The sequence below is a fragment of the Carcharhinus amblyrhynchos genome, chromosome 1 (genome assembly GCF_965287045.1).
Source record: "Carcharhinus amblyrhynchos chromosome 1, sCarAmb.v2.hapA, whole genome shotgun sequence".
NCBI classification, from domain to species: Eukaryota; Metazoa; Chordata; class Chondrichthyes; order Carcharhiniformes; family Carcharhinidae; genus Carcharhinus; species Carcharhinus amblyrhynchos.
Genome location: NC_137324.1, coordinates 45,284,761 through 45,300,307, shown reverse-complemented (window position 1 = coordinate 45,300,307; position 15,547 = coordinate 45,284,761).

The following is a 15,547-nucleotide window of genomic DNA, read 5'->3' as shown; positions in this document are numbered from 1 at the left end:
GCCATCCTTCAGATGAGACTTTAAACCAAGGCACTATCTGCCCTTTTAGATGCACTCTCGGGTATTGTTTCAAAGAAGAGCTGGACCACCCCATTATCCTGGCCAACATTTATCCCTAATTTATTGTCTGAAAGCAGATTATCTAGTCATTATCACATTGCGGATTATAGAATATTTCTGTGAAAAATTGACTGCTGTATTTCCCACATAATGACTATGCTTCAAAAGTACCAAATTGGCATTGAGACATTGTGAGGTTGTAAAAGCTGCTATATAAATTCAAATACTTTCTGCCTTTCCATTGCGCCTTTAATGTATAAATATCAACAGTCTATCTACACTTCCTGACCCTGGGTTAGTGACTACTTTTACACCTCAGTTGGGATAGAAAGATTTGCAACATGAGTGTGAACATGTTTGTCACTGTTTTGGAATCCAACACATTAGTGTGCAAATACACTGTAGCACTGAGCAAGTACAAGTCTTGTGGCGCAGTGGGTAGCTTCCCTGCCTCTGAACAAGAAACTGTAGGTTTGAGTCCCATCCCAGGACTTGATGGTGATGGAAGGTGCATTCATAATGCAATCAACCTCAAAACCCATCCAACCCACCAGTGGCAATCTATAAGGGTGGGAAAGACTCCTGATCAGCCATGCTTGGTTTGAAGTGGCACCCCTCAATATATAAGCTTTTGACAATAGACTAGTGATCTCATAGAGTCTTAGAGGTTTACAGCATGGAAACAGGCCCTTCGACCCAACTTGTCCATGCCGCCCAGTTTTTAACCACTGAGCTAGTCCCAATTGCCTGCATTTGGTCCATACCCTGTTCCAAGAAAAACTTCAGAATGGAAACAGTAGAAGATCTGCCACTAGGTACAGGAAGAGAAACATCAACAGCAGCTAAGTGATGTACACTAAAAAAAACACATAGCTGGTTACATATAATGCAAACATTGTCACATGATCTTAATAAGGTTAAAGAATAAATCTTTAAAATAAACAATGTTTAAAAGAAAGATTGCAGGTCTGTTGCTGGAAATATAATCTGAATGTTATTGAGTGCTTGTCTCTAAAGTACTGTAAAAAGAAACAATAACCAAACCTTAACCTTTTTAAACAGCTCTGGGGAAGGTTACTGGTTGTTTTATGATGTTTTAGGCTTCATTAGGGTGGCGGGGCAAAATAATAAATGTAACAGCAGTTGAAGCTTGAAATATAAGAATATCATTAATCCTCTGATAAACGTAATGAATTACTCAGCGTAGTTTTGGGCTTTTCTAGCAGTGATCACTGTTGTAGTGCCTTGTAGTGAAAAGTAAATTCTAAATAATATTTGTGCTACGTGCCGTGTGCCAAAATATGATTGTCATTCGTTTCATCATCTTTCCTAGCCCATTTTTTCTCAGGAACAGAACATTTGGAAATCCTTGCCTCATTCATTTTAACATTCCTCACACAATCTAAGCTTTTAAGACTAAAAAGTTGCAAATCTGGTTCTATGTATGCTTACTATTCAGAGTAGCATTTACCTTGCCATCAGCAAAGAATTGGATCTGTGTGCTTGCTGCCACTGAAAAGTAATTTCATTAGTCAACATCAGGAGGTAATTTCCTAGCATTGATAAGAGGAACTCATAACAAACTATCACATTTAAAATCATTTACTGCAGTGTTAGAAATAAGTGTACAAGTATGTTAAAAATAAATCATTTGCTACTTAATGAATACACTGATTTATTTATTTTAAAGCAATTAATTACTTGCTTAAGGTATAATGTGGAGATGCTGGTGTTGGACTGGGGTGGGCACAGTAAGAAGTCTCACAACACCAGTTAAAGTCAAACAGATTTATTTGGAATCATGAGCTCTTCGAGCACTGCTCTTCCATCAGCTGAGTGGAGAGATAGGTTCACAAACATGGCATATATAGGCAAAGACACATTCAGCTGATGAAGGCGCAATGCTCCAAAAGCTCATGATTCCAAATAATCCTGTTGGACTTTAACCTGGTGTTGTGAGACTTGCATAAATAATGACAGAGGGAATCTCAATCTTGACTCCGCACTCTTAAGTTAGAAAGTGGGCACTCTCCATGGTAATATCTCTATCAATCAGAGTCCCACTTGCTAATCAATCAGCACTCTCTTCTCACAAAATATAAATTGTTGTTCCTTTTATTGTTAGCAATTTTATAAATCTGTCCTGACAAATGCCAGATAAAATGCTTCAATAGCATATCTCCTTTTTCAGTAATCCTCAAGTTAAAAATTATTGACTCAAATCCAAATCCAAAGACTTAAGGATACAATCCAGGCTGACATTTCAGTAAAGTACTGAGCGAATAGTAAGTTGCTGGAGGTACTGTCCTTTGGGTGAGATGTTAAACTGGGCCTTGTCAGGTCAATCTGGTGAAAGGTCTATTGCTTTATTTGAACATGAGCAGGGATTACTTTTCCGGGTATCCTGGATAAATTTAGCTTTCAACTGAAATCACTAGTGCAAATTTTCTGAATCTCATTTGCCAGGGCTTGCTATGGGCAGATTAACTGTTGTGTTTCTCTACAATTCCACAATGACAGTATTCAAAAATACATAATTAGCTCCAAAGCATTTTGAGATATTCTAAGATTGTAAAAAGCTCTCTACAAATATGTTTCCAAGCTATACTCATTAGTACTTTTGTTTCTAACAGTGTACAATGTAATTTCACCATAGTTGAAGGTTACTTCAGTTGATACATCATTACTGCCATTGTCATTATAATGTGACAGCTTTTTTTTCCCTGTTGTTCTGAAGTAACATTGGCAAAGCGCCAAGATTCAGATCATAGAACACAACCTTTTTTTTATTTGATTTGTTTTATTATTGTCACATTATTGGGATAAAGTGAAAAGGATTCTTTCTTGTGTGCTATACAGACAAAACATACCGTTTGTAGAGTACATAGGGGAAAAGGAAAAGAGAGGGTGCAGAATGTAGTGTTACAGTCATAGCTAGGGAGTAGAGAAAGATCAGCTCGATATGTGGTAAGGTCCATTCAAAGGTCTGATGGCAACTGAGAAGAAGCTGTTCGTGAGGAGGTTGGTAAAAGACCTCAGACTTTTATATCTTTTTCCTGATGTTAGATGGTGGAGGAAAGAATGACCGGAGTGCAGGAGGTCCTTGATTATGCTGGCTGCTTTTTCAATGGGAAGTAGATGGAGTCAATGGATGGGAGGCTGGTTTGCATGATGGACTGCGATACATTCACAACCCTTTGTAGTGTATAAATGAGTGGCAAAGAAAACAATAGAAATATATAATGGTGGTAAGGTGCAAACATACTTTTTTCTTCTGGTTTGCATATTGGATAAGGAAAGCAAGGTATGAACAGGCAAGTGAGTCAAATCTCCAGCTTTAAAATCCTCAACCATTGCAAGGTCAGGGCCTTGGGCACTTACTCAGCTCAGGATATGGGAGATGTTAACATTGTGCCTACACAAGGTTAGTTACTAAGGACCTACAGTGTCATACGATGTTGCTTTTTCATGCCTGTTTTCTTTCGCTCTGGTGACTGCCTGATAGGTGTTGTCGACACCTGAATTTTGATCTTGGACTTGAAATCTGGTTTAGCTGTTTACAGCAGTACCTCAACTCGCATCTTAATAATCATGGAGGGGGTGGGGTTAACTTCAAAATTGTGACATCATTACACTTTTTTATGTAACAAAATAAAACATGCCACAATCACATTCATTCATAATTCATAATCATTTCAATACCAGAGCAAGTGTCCATTTATTTCATTGTTAAAGATTCCACTGTATATCATTGTTTTCAATTTCAGTTCTGTAAGAACACAAGCTGGCTACCCATCTGATTTCACAGATTAGCACTGCTGCCACACAATGCCACGGGCCCGGTTTCAATTCCTGAATTGGATCACTGTCTGTGTGGAGTCAGCACATTCTCCACTTTTTTTGCATGGGTTTCCTCTGGGTGCTCCGTTTCCTCCCACAGTCTGAAAGACGTGCTGGTTAAATGCGTTGGCCATGCCAAATTCTCCCTCAATGTATCTGAACAGGGGCCGGAATGTGGCAACTAGGGGATTTTCATGGTAACTACAATGTTAATGTAAGCCTACTTGTGACACAATAAATAAACTTTAAAGGGATGAAAGTTAACAATAAGATTTTAAAAAATGAGATGAAGAAAATGTTTGTATGAAGTAGCAAGCTGAGATTGTCACCATACATGCAAATGGATTGTGTGAGATGGGTATTAAGGCTGAAAACCAAATCTCTGAAATGTTCCTCTGAAGTAATTTATTCGAAACCCATTTTATGTCCCAGATTTACTTCAATGATTCGCTTAGTTACATTTTTTCACACAATTCTTGGGATTACTTATTTGCATCCTACAAACATGGAATGCAAATACCTACATCCACACAAGATTATTTTGTCTTCTACCTTCTTCTGTCAGGAAAAGATACAAAAGTCTGAGGTCACGTACCAAATGACTCAAGAACAGCTTCTTCTGTGCTGCGGGAATTAAAAATATTTCATTCCACAATGAAATTGCTTTCCTTTGTCTTAATTGCCTTGACTCCAATTTAATTAGATTTACAATTTTTACCATATTATTTCTACTAATAATTTTTCAGTTCTCAGTGTCAATCTGAAAATCTTCAGGATCAAACTCTACAGGGACAATGCTCTAAGCATGCTGCGCTGCCTGAGTAGGAAATTGACATGGAGCTGCTTACGATATGAAAATCACAATTTCCATTTCATTAACAGGCCTGGGGCTGAAGTCTCCGGGCCTGCTCGCAACTCTCCTTCCCCTCCCCATCTCCCAACCTGGCCAGGGGTTTACCCCTGCTCCCTGCTGATGGAGGACAAGTGGCCTGACCCGCTGGAGGGAATAGAGGCCTTTGAGGCCCTCCCGGGAGGTCAAAGGATAAGGAGATGTCCCCTGGGCAATGACAATCTAGAAGTGCCAACCTGTGCCCACTGGCACTACCCAAGGGGCACCTTGTCACTGCCCACCAGGCATCAGGCTGTGCCAAGGGGTGGGACCAGAGGGGGTTGGGCCTATTGGGGAGCCATCAGTTGTGGGGGGAGAAGAACCTATTGCCACTCTCTGCACTTGGGATGACTGGGGGAGAGGGAGGGAAGAGGTGATCGGGACTGGCCATCTGGGTGGGGGAAAGGGGTCAGGGCTGCTGGGGGATGGATTGTGAGGTTAGGCCTGTCCAAGGGCAGGGATTGGGAGATCAGGGCTGGCCAGGTAAGGGGTTGGGGAGATCAGGACGATCAAGAAGGGTTCTGGGGATGTGGGGACATACAGGCTGGCCCAGGGAGGTCTGGGAGCCCAGCAATCAGGTGGTGTGGGGAATCAGTAAGCCAGCAATGGGGGTTGGCCAACGATCTGTGGGCTGGCAATCCTGGACTACTGCGCATGTACTGATCTCCGCTCTGACAGATTGACACACGTGCAATGGCCAGCTCAGCACTATGTGCCGGCCTGTTCAACTGGAATAGGCCCCACCCCCTGAATTTCAGAATGAATCGTGCTGGGGCACTTTGTGATGTACAGAGTGTGGGAGATTCATTCTGGAAATCATACTAAAATAAAAGGGAATTACTCCCATTTTCCCGCATGTTGGCAACTTAGAATTTTTTTGGGAGAATCCTGGCCCACATCTACACCTATTTCCTCTATTTCTGCTAATATTCTAAATATTTCATCATCCGTCTCAAAGGCAACATCCGTAGCAAACATTTTGAATGTTTGTTCAAACTTTAAGGGGGTGATCTTCCCAAAAAATTCAAAGTGTCCAACGGGCAGAAAATGGCAGTCTTTCCTGTCCGTTTTTTTGGGCGAGCTTGGTTTCATGAATTTACAGCACTCTGTGCAATTTAGAGGCCACCAGGCAATTCACACCAATGCGGAGTGGGAGGGGGCGGGGAGGAGAGTGCAGAGCCTAAACCCACCACAGAGGGCGACAACAGAGTGTTCAGGGGACCATCAGGCAATACCAATCTCCCAGTACATCCCCAAAACCACATCCCCCCGGATACTGCCCACCCACACCTGCCCCGATTGCTGGCCTCCCCGCCCTTGGTCTGACCCTCTTCTTGTATCAAAATAGAGGTTTCTTGGTGATCTGACTCAGCTGTTATTTTGTCTGATGGTTTTCAAGAAGTGTTTTGATTTTGTTGTTGTTCCCGTAAGAACATTTAGTGGATCAGGCTGCTCATTTAAAGGGAGCAATCATACTTTGCCATTTGCACAACACATCGCAGGTTTTCTTTCCACTTACTTGCCTCATGATATTCACATATCTCTGCTCTAATGTCAGGATTATATTCTGGATTTCAGTCATAATAATGATGAGGCACATCAGATAGAAGCTTCCAGAAAAAGTCTTATTTCCTTACTTGCAGCATTGGTTCTTGTTGTATTGTGTTGCTCTCCATCAACATCTTGCTTTGTTACTCTAGCTTCTTCACCTTTCCCTTTCTCTAATTGCTGCCTGTCACTTTCTGTCATCTCTTTTCCTTTCCCCTGCACCCTTTTCGTCTTCCCTATCTCTGTGTGTCACCTGTTACATTCCTTTACCAAGTTATATCGAATATAACTTACACCCAACAAATAAAATATGAGAAAAAAAATCAAATGAAATAGGAATGAAAGTTGGGGATTTGTAGATTTGTTGCATTTGTTCTTGTATAGTTCAGGTTTATAACCATTTCCGGTACTGGCAGGGACACAAGCCAGAATCTTCCACATCCATCTCTAGTTGGAAGCTTGAAATCACCCTGCGTCGGCGGGAAATCCACATGTGGGGATGCGCTGCCAGCGGGACTGGAAAATCTCACCAGCGTGAACAGCTGGAGAATTTTGAAAAAGGTAAAGTTTATTTATTATGCACAAGTGGGCTTACATTGAGACTACAATGAAGTTACTGTGAAAATCCCCTCATTGCCACACCCCAGCACCTGTTTAGGTACACTGAAGGAGAATTTAGCATGGCCAATCCACATGACTTGCACATCTTCAGACTGTGGCAGGAAACCGGAGCACCTGGAGGAAATCCACACAGTTACAGGGAGAATGTGCAAACTCCACACAGACAGTGACCCAAGACAGGAATCAAACCCGGGCCCCTGGCGCTTTGAGACAGCAGTGCTAACCACCGTGCCACCTCTGCCACCCGGTAATGGCCCTCGTATTTGGGAATTTTGGGAAGAGGAAAAATGGGGAAGGAGATCCTGAAGTTCAGCAGGATTCAGGGTCATGTCTTGAATTGTTGGGAGTTGCCAGGATCTGGTTGTATTGCATGGAGTTGGCTATCAATCCCCAATGGGGTTGGAAGCAGCCAGGGGAATCAGTGCCTTTAGGACTCATAGTCCTCAATTCAGCTTGTGAACTAATCCACCATGCTCGCCTTCATTATTAACTGGTTCCTATTTCTTAAGTTTCTGTCTTAAAACATTTAATGATAAATGTTGTGTCTGTTAAAATTAATGGTCAGCAAATCAAGATGTAAAGGTATGCATTTTGCAAAATACAGTGTGTATCAGAAATGGGCCATCAGGGATTTTGTAAATCTATTCCAGTCTTTAATAAGCAATTTTTCTATAAACAAAGAGAAATAAACCATTTTCCAAGTTCACAATTTCATAGCTTTTATCCAAAAAGAATTAAGCATTGAATGGCCTTTGACAGCCATTTTAACTGAATGAAAAACAATGATTGATAAAATAAATCAATTTGTGATTTATTTTCTTAAATTACTGGGAAGCCCATGATACCTCCTGTTACTGCTTCCATGTGCTGCCTCACACAAAATAACATGATCTATATATTACTAAAATCATTATATCCTGTCACCTCTAAACACTGCTTATAGGCTTTTCAATATTAATTCTATTTGTGCTGTATTGCATTTCTAATTGTCTGTGATAAAGCACCTGCAGACAATGCAATAATAATGTTTCCACCACTCTTCGTCTTCAACTCCTGTGCAATCTCCAAGTTAAAATTGCAGTACTTGTTTGAGTCACTGTCAAATAACAGGTTCTGTCTATTATTGTAAAGCAGAATTGTCAACCTTCATTGAACAATTAATCATCTGCCATTTTTTTCTTTCTTTTTCCAGCACGGTGGTCAGCACTGCTGCCTCACAGCAGCAACCGGCATTCAATTCCAGCCTCGGGTGACTGTCTGTGTGGAGCTTGCACGTTCTCCCTATGTCTGCATGGTCCCCCCACCCCGGGGTGCTCCAGTTTCCTCCCACAGTCCAAAGATGTGCGGGTTAAATTGATTGGCAATGCTATATTGCCCCTTAGTGTCAAGAGGGATGATCACGGTAAATACATGGGCTTACGGGGATAGGGCCTGGGTGTGATTGCTGGCTGTGTATATTTGATGGGCCAAATGGCCTCCTTCTGCATTATAGGGAGTCTATGATTTGATATTCAATATAAGAGTTTGGGCAAAAAATGAAATATTCAAAAATGTATAATTCATAACAGCTGAACTAAAAATTATCTGTGGATTGCAATCTGTGACCATTGTTGTTTCCTTAAAATATTTTTATTTGAAACACTCAACTGCTGCAAAATGTTAGGCCCTCATTGAGTAGTTTTGTCCAGAGTTACGACGCTGTCAACTGCATTTATATGGTGCAGCACACAATTATTTCGAAGGGACTACATTTCATTTAGCTACTCAGTTAGCTAGGGGAGTTCCACAGTAACTTCATTGCAGTGTTAATGCAAGCCTTGTGACGAATAAATAAACATTACTTTATTCTAACTGAATGTTTTTCTTTAACTCCAAACAGTTTCTGCCCAATAGCTTTTTTGCAAGTAGTTTAAAATACAATGGGACAAACTTAGGAAGAAAGAACCTTTCTTTTTTAAAGTGTCTTCCACAGCATTGGGTCCCAATGCACTTTATAGCCAATGAAATGCGTTTTGCACTTTGTTCAAAATGCAGCAGCCAATGCTGTGATAATGACCAAAGAATTTGTTTCATTATTTTTGGCTGAGGGGTAAATACTTGCCAGGGCAGTGGGGAGAATTTCCCCGCTCATCTTCAAACTGACATTACGCGATCCATCCTGTCCACCTCTGTCCCTGGTATCTTGGTGCCTCCTATATTCAATAAAAGACAGCACCTCCTGCAATATCCCTGCAGCACTTCAGTGATGTGTTGGCCTGGATTATGTGTTTAAGTCTTTGGAGTTGGAGCTTGAGCTTGCAACCTTGAGGCAAGAGTGCTGCCAACCGAGCCACAGTTGGCGTCAGACAAAGTCTACATTAAGTTTTCCCTTAAAAATAAAGCTGGAAAGTTGTGCATGTTTGTGCGCGAGAGAAAGAGAGCCCCACCTACATTGGAAAGTTGGGGGCTACAGAGCCCAAAAATACTGCAGGGCAGTAGAGTGTGGGACAGTGATCTTACCCAAGCCCTGATTGAAGCCAATAGGAGTAATTAAAAAGCTTATTAAGAACTTGTTAAAAGGAGCTGTTGGAATTTTTAACCAGAGGGTTTCATGTGATGTCTGGAGCTGACCAGATGAAAAGTGGGTGGGGGTGGAAATGGGGTGGGAATTGTCAATCATAACCACCCCCAGAGAACTGTTGTGGTCTGACAAAAAGGTTAATAGTACAGAGGGTGACATGGCCATTGGGATGCAAGTGTCTTTGATGCTGTGCGGGTGGCAGAGATTATGGGCAATGAGTGCACGACCATTTTAGAACGTTGGCATTTTCCCTGCACCACAGAAACAGGGGAGCTGGGGCAAGACTGCCAATCAGGGTAAGACAATCCCCTGACCACAAGAAAACAAGAAAGGCTGCAGTTGGCAGCGGGGGCATGATTCTCAAGTATTGCGCTAATTGGCAATGAAGGACAGCATCACCAATCTGCTCCAAAGATGCTGGTGATTAGTGGAGGTGGGGCTATGGAAATGCTGTCACCCCTTCAATGCAAGTGTGGTAATGCCTGCTGTCAAAGAACAAAGAAAGTTACAGCACAGGAACAGGCCCTTCAGCCCTCCAAGCCTGCACCTACTATGCTGCCCAAATGAACTAAAACCCCCTACCCTTCTGAGGACCATATCCCTCTATTCCCATCCTATTCATGTATTTGTTAAGATGCTCCTTAAAAGTCTCAATCCCATCCACTTCCACTACCTCCTCTGGCAGCGAGTTCCAGGCACTCACCACGCTCTTTGTGAAAAACTTGCCTTTAAACCTTGGCCCCCACATCTTAAACCTATGCCTCCTGGTAATTGACTCTTCCACCTAGGGAAAAAGCTTTTGACTATCCACTCTGTCCATGCCCCTCGTAATCTTGAAGACTTCTATCAGGTCAGCTCTAATGTCTGTTGCTCCAGTGAGAAAAAAACCAAGTTTCTCCAACCTCTCCTCATAGCTAATGCCTTCCATACCAGGCAGCATCCCGGTAAATCTTTTCTGTACCCTCTCCAAAGCCTCCACATCGTTCTGGTAGCGTGGCAAGCAGAATTGAATACCATATTCCAAGTGTGCCTAACTAAGGTCTGCTCATGTCCTGGGCAGCAGAGTCAATGACCTTTCCTTATCAAGAATCAATTTTTTTCCCCACTGGCCCTCTAATGAGACTGGGATGAATAGCTCCCTGCTCTATACCTGCCTCCCCTCAGGGGATCTGCAACAAACAGCTTATGAAACCTATGCTTCCCTTCAACTCTCCCCCTCTCAGGATGGGGAAGCATAAAAAAAGTGAATCCCTGGGAATTTAAATCTCCCAAGTCATCTGACCCACTTGCGGTCCCACCTCACAAGCTCAAATTGGACAAAGAACTCATCTCCGTATCAAATGGAAACCCACAGGAAAATCATTACTTTGGCTAGTTTCCCAGTGGAGGTGGGTTTCTCTCCCAAAAACTGTCCTGTTTTTCACCTCCATGGGAAAAATTCAATCCACTGAATAAGAACATAAAAACTGGAAGAGGGAGTAGGCAATTCAACCCCTCGAGCCTGCTCCGCCTCTCAACAGTCATGGCTGATCTCATCTCAGCCTCATCTCCACTTTCCTGCCCATCCCCCAGAACCCTTCATCCTGCTGCTAATTCAGAACCTATCTATCACCTCCTTAAATTTGTTTGGTATTCTGACGCTCACTGCATTCTGGGGTAAAGAAATCCACAAAATTCACAACCCTTTGAGTGAAGTAATTTCTCCTCATTTCTGTTTTAAATCTGACACCTTTTAACCTAAAAATATGGCCTCTGATTCTAGAACGTACAACAAGGGGATACACCTGCTCTACATTTAGCCTGTCAATGCTCTTTAGCATCTTATATATCTCAATTAGATCTCATCTCAGTCTTCTAAACTCCAGTGAATATAGACATAAACTGCTCAATCTCTCCTCATAAGACAAGTGTTTCATTCTTGGACTTAATCTAGTGAACCTTTTCTGAACCATCTCTAATGCATTTACATCCTTTCTCAAGTAAGGAGGCCAAAACTGTGCACAGTATTCCAGATGCAGTCTCAGCAATATCCTATACAGTCGCAACAGAACTTCCCTATTTTAATACTCTATTCCATTCACAATTAATGCCAAAATTCCAATACAGAAAATGCTGGAAAATCTCAGCAAGTCTGACAGCATCTGTGGAGAGAGAGAACAAAGTCAACATTTCATGTCTGGGTGACTCTGTGGCCTTTGTTTCATTATAGCTCGGTTAGGCCGTTTGTATTTTCAGCCAAGTTTCTGGTGTGACTTGAACAGAGATCCATCACCATGTGTTGAATTTTGTTGTTGCTGTGGGGTCACAGCACTTAGCAAAGCCAAAAGTTTAAATACAGCTTGGTAGGGACGAGATTCTGTAAATATTCTGTTGTGTGACCAGTTAGGGTCAATCTATTTGTTAAGGTATTAGCTAACTAATTCTAGTCTTCATACTTTAAAAAAGACATAGATGAACTTGAGAAAGCGTGAGAGAAAGTTCCACTAAGCATGAGTATGCCAGAGAAAAGGAGAAAAAAATCTATAAATGAAGCAGATAGAATAGAAGGGGACTATTGTGGAATATAAACACCAGCGCAAACTCATTGGGGTGATTGGCTTGTTTCAGTGCTGCATATTCAGTGTTAATCTCTGTAAATCTTTTTTTTGTGCTCTTCAAGGTGGGGTCTATTGGAAATGGAGTGCTTTCCCATTTCAGGCACTGAACATTATGAGGAGCACTTCTACATTTTATAGAGATGATAGAAAGCTTACAGTGCAGAAGGAGGCCACTTGGCCCATTGAGTCTGCACCGACCACAATCCCACCCAGGCCCTATCCCCATAACACCCTGCTAAACTCCCTGACACTAACAGGGAATTTAGCATGGCCAATCCACCCAACCCGCACATCTTTGGACTGTGGGAGGAAACCCACACAGACATGAGGAGAACATGCAAGCTCCGCACAGACAGTGACTCAAGGCTGGAATTGAACCTGGGTCCCTGGCGCTGTGAGGCAGCAGTGCTAATCGCCGTACCACCGTGCCAGTATGACATTAGGTACTGAACTTTAAACCTTGGCAGAGATGTAAAATGGGTGATATTGGCGTAGTTTCCCATTATACACTACCCATCACATCTAATGTTCCTTTAATTGACTCAATCGTCTAAGCTTTGGGTCCAGGATGTTCAATTAAATCTAAGAACGGACAGGAAGGGGCCACTGATCTTGCTGTTAGCATAGAGGTGATGACCAGATCATAAGTGGTGAAGAGGATGTTTCAGGAGGAGAGGGGGGAGGCAGGAGGAGGAAACCATGACTTTACTCAAAGGGAAAGTTTTACCCTTTACCGCAAGGGCTTCTTCTTACGGGAACCCGATAAATATCAATGCCAGGGGCTATTGCCTGATCCTGGCAGGTCATTCACTCAAAACCATTAAAACTGGAGATCAACAAGTATGAGGCAAGGAAAGGAGCTGCTCCACCTGGTCACCGACTCAGTTCAATCCACTGCTTACTACATGGGTCAACTCCTTCTTTTGGCCCCAGGTGACAGGACTTCATCTTCACCGAATAATGCCAGCTTTAGATTTCAACTTTGAGATGCTATGGAAGCGCTTCTTCTCCCTGATCCTCAGACCACTGCAGAAATTGGGGATGTTTATGGGCGCATCTCCATCAGCTCAAAAGGATCACTCTCGACTCTGAACATCCTAATTGCTGACAGGTTCCGTGCTGAGCCTAAAATGGCACCTATGATAAAAAAAAGGCAAAGAATAATTGATCTTGGAAGGATTTATTGTGACTCTATCTAGCACATTTGTTGCTGGAAGAGAAGAAATGAAAAAATCTACTCCTTTTGAACACTAATCAGACCGGTCCAGTTTCTTCATGGAGACTCTTCTCCAGATAGAAACCCTTGTTCCCAATTTATTACTAAACCCTTACCCAGATTGAGAGATGGTCAAGAATGTATCTCAGTGGTGACCGCAGGTGAGTTCTGCCAGTGAAGCAACAACAACAACTCAGAATTTGTAGGTAAGAATCGCATATTTATTTATCTTTTATTCATTTATGTGCTGTGGGCATCACTGGCTGGCCAGCATTTATTGCCCATCACTATTTGCCCTTGAGAAGGTGGTGGTGAGCTGCCTTCTTGAGCCATTGCAGTCCAAGTGGTGTAGGTACGCCCACAGTGCTGTTAGGGAGAGAGTTCCAGGGTTTTAACACAGTGACAGTAAAGGCACAGCGATATATTTCCAAGTCAGGATGGTGAGTGGCTTAGCGGGGAACCTCCAGGTGGTGGTGTTCTCCAGTAGGTGCTGCTCTTGTTCTTCTAGGTGATTGTGGTCATGGGTTTTGGAAGCTGCTGTCTAAGGGATCTAAGGGACCTTAGTGAATTCCTGCGGTGCATTTTGTAGATGGTACAAAATGCAGCTGCAGTGCAACAGTAGTGGGGCAATGGATGTTTGTAGATGTGGTATCAATCAAGCAGACTGCTTTGTCCTGTATGGTATTGAGCTTCTTGAGTTTTGTTGAAACTGCACTAATCAGGCAAATGGGGAGCATTCCATTACACTCCTGACTTGTGCCTTGCAGACGGGGACAGGATTTGGGGAGCCAGGAGGTGAGTTACTCTCCCCAGGATTTCTAGCCTCTGACCTGCTGTTGTAGCCACAGTATTTATATGGCTAGTCCAGTTTCTGATCAATAAGATGTTGATATTTGCATTTTTCTGGGTATTTGTGCCCACAGGAGTGCTTTTCTAGGGAAAAAACATGCAACTAAACCAGAGAGAATAGAAAACTTTATAAATTGATTCTTCAGCAACTTAATGAGAAAATTATATTCATTTTCCTCTACCTTTTGCTCCTATTTTTCTCATGTACCAGGACAAGAGCACATCAAATCACCAGCTTACCTTTCGATTTCAGAATAAAGAGTTGGATTGATGTCCTCAAAGGTGATCAACTATTTTTTACAAGTCAAACTTTTACTGCCATCTAATGGACAAAACAAGAACTGTAATCAATAACGCAAAACCAAAGCTCAGCCAAACACAAGTTTCACCTTTTAGTTCAGCTAGAATTATATAATAGAATTCCTATAGTGCAGAAGGAGGCCATTTGACCCATTTAGCCTGCACCAACTACAATCCCATCCAGGCCCTATCCCCCTAACCCCACATATTTACCCTTTAATTGACTCAATTGTCTAAGCTTTAGGCCCAGGATGTTCAGTTAAATCTAAGAATGGACAGGAAGGGGCCACTGATCCTGCTGGTAACATAGAGGTCATGACCAGATCATAAGCGGTGGAGAGGACATTAACAGGCAATTTAGCATTGCCAATGCACCTAACCCCCTGCACACCTTTGGACTGTAGGAGGAAACCGCAGCACCCGGAGGAAACCCACGCACACATGGGGAAAAAGTGCAGACTCCGCACAGACAGTGACTCAGGGTCAGAATTAAACCCGGGTCCCTGGCGCAGTGAGGCATCGGTGCTAACCATTGTCCCACCATGCTGCCACAGATTTATTGTGTCACTCGAACATCACTGCAGAATGACTAAATTAAATTTATACCACAAATTCTTCTTTAACAAAATATTTACTGAAATATTTGGATTTTACATACTGTGAAGTTAAACTAATTTTTGGGTGAAGTGGGAACTATGGCACTCTCCTAGATTCCTCACTTCAAGGCTAAAGGAGAAATGCACTCTCAGAGTTTTGAAATCCAGGAGTCATTTTCAACTTGTGAAAGAATGAACAATGAAATAAAATCATGTGCTTCAATTAAAATCTAGATAAACTTTACTTGAACACCTCACCACCATAGGTAGCTGCCATATTTCTTCTCAATGCAATGTAGTTTTTCCAATTCCTTGCCCTTTTTTCGAAACAAAGTAAACAGTTTAAATTGACCAGTACATGAATGCTGGTACGGTTTGTTTGCTTTGTGTTTGAGTAAATTCTTTATTTAAATGCTTCTTGATCTGACTAGATTTATTATTGTCACAGGAGTTGAGGAACTTCTTCACTCA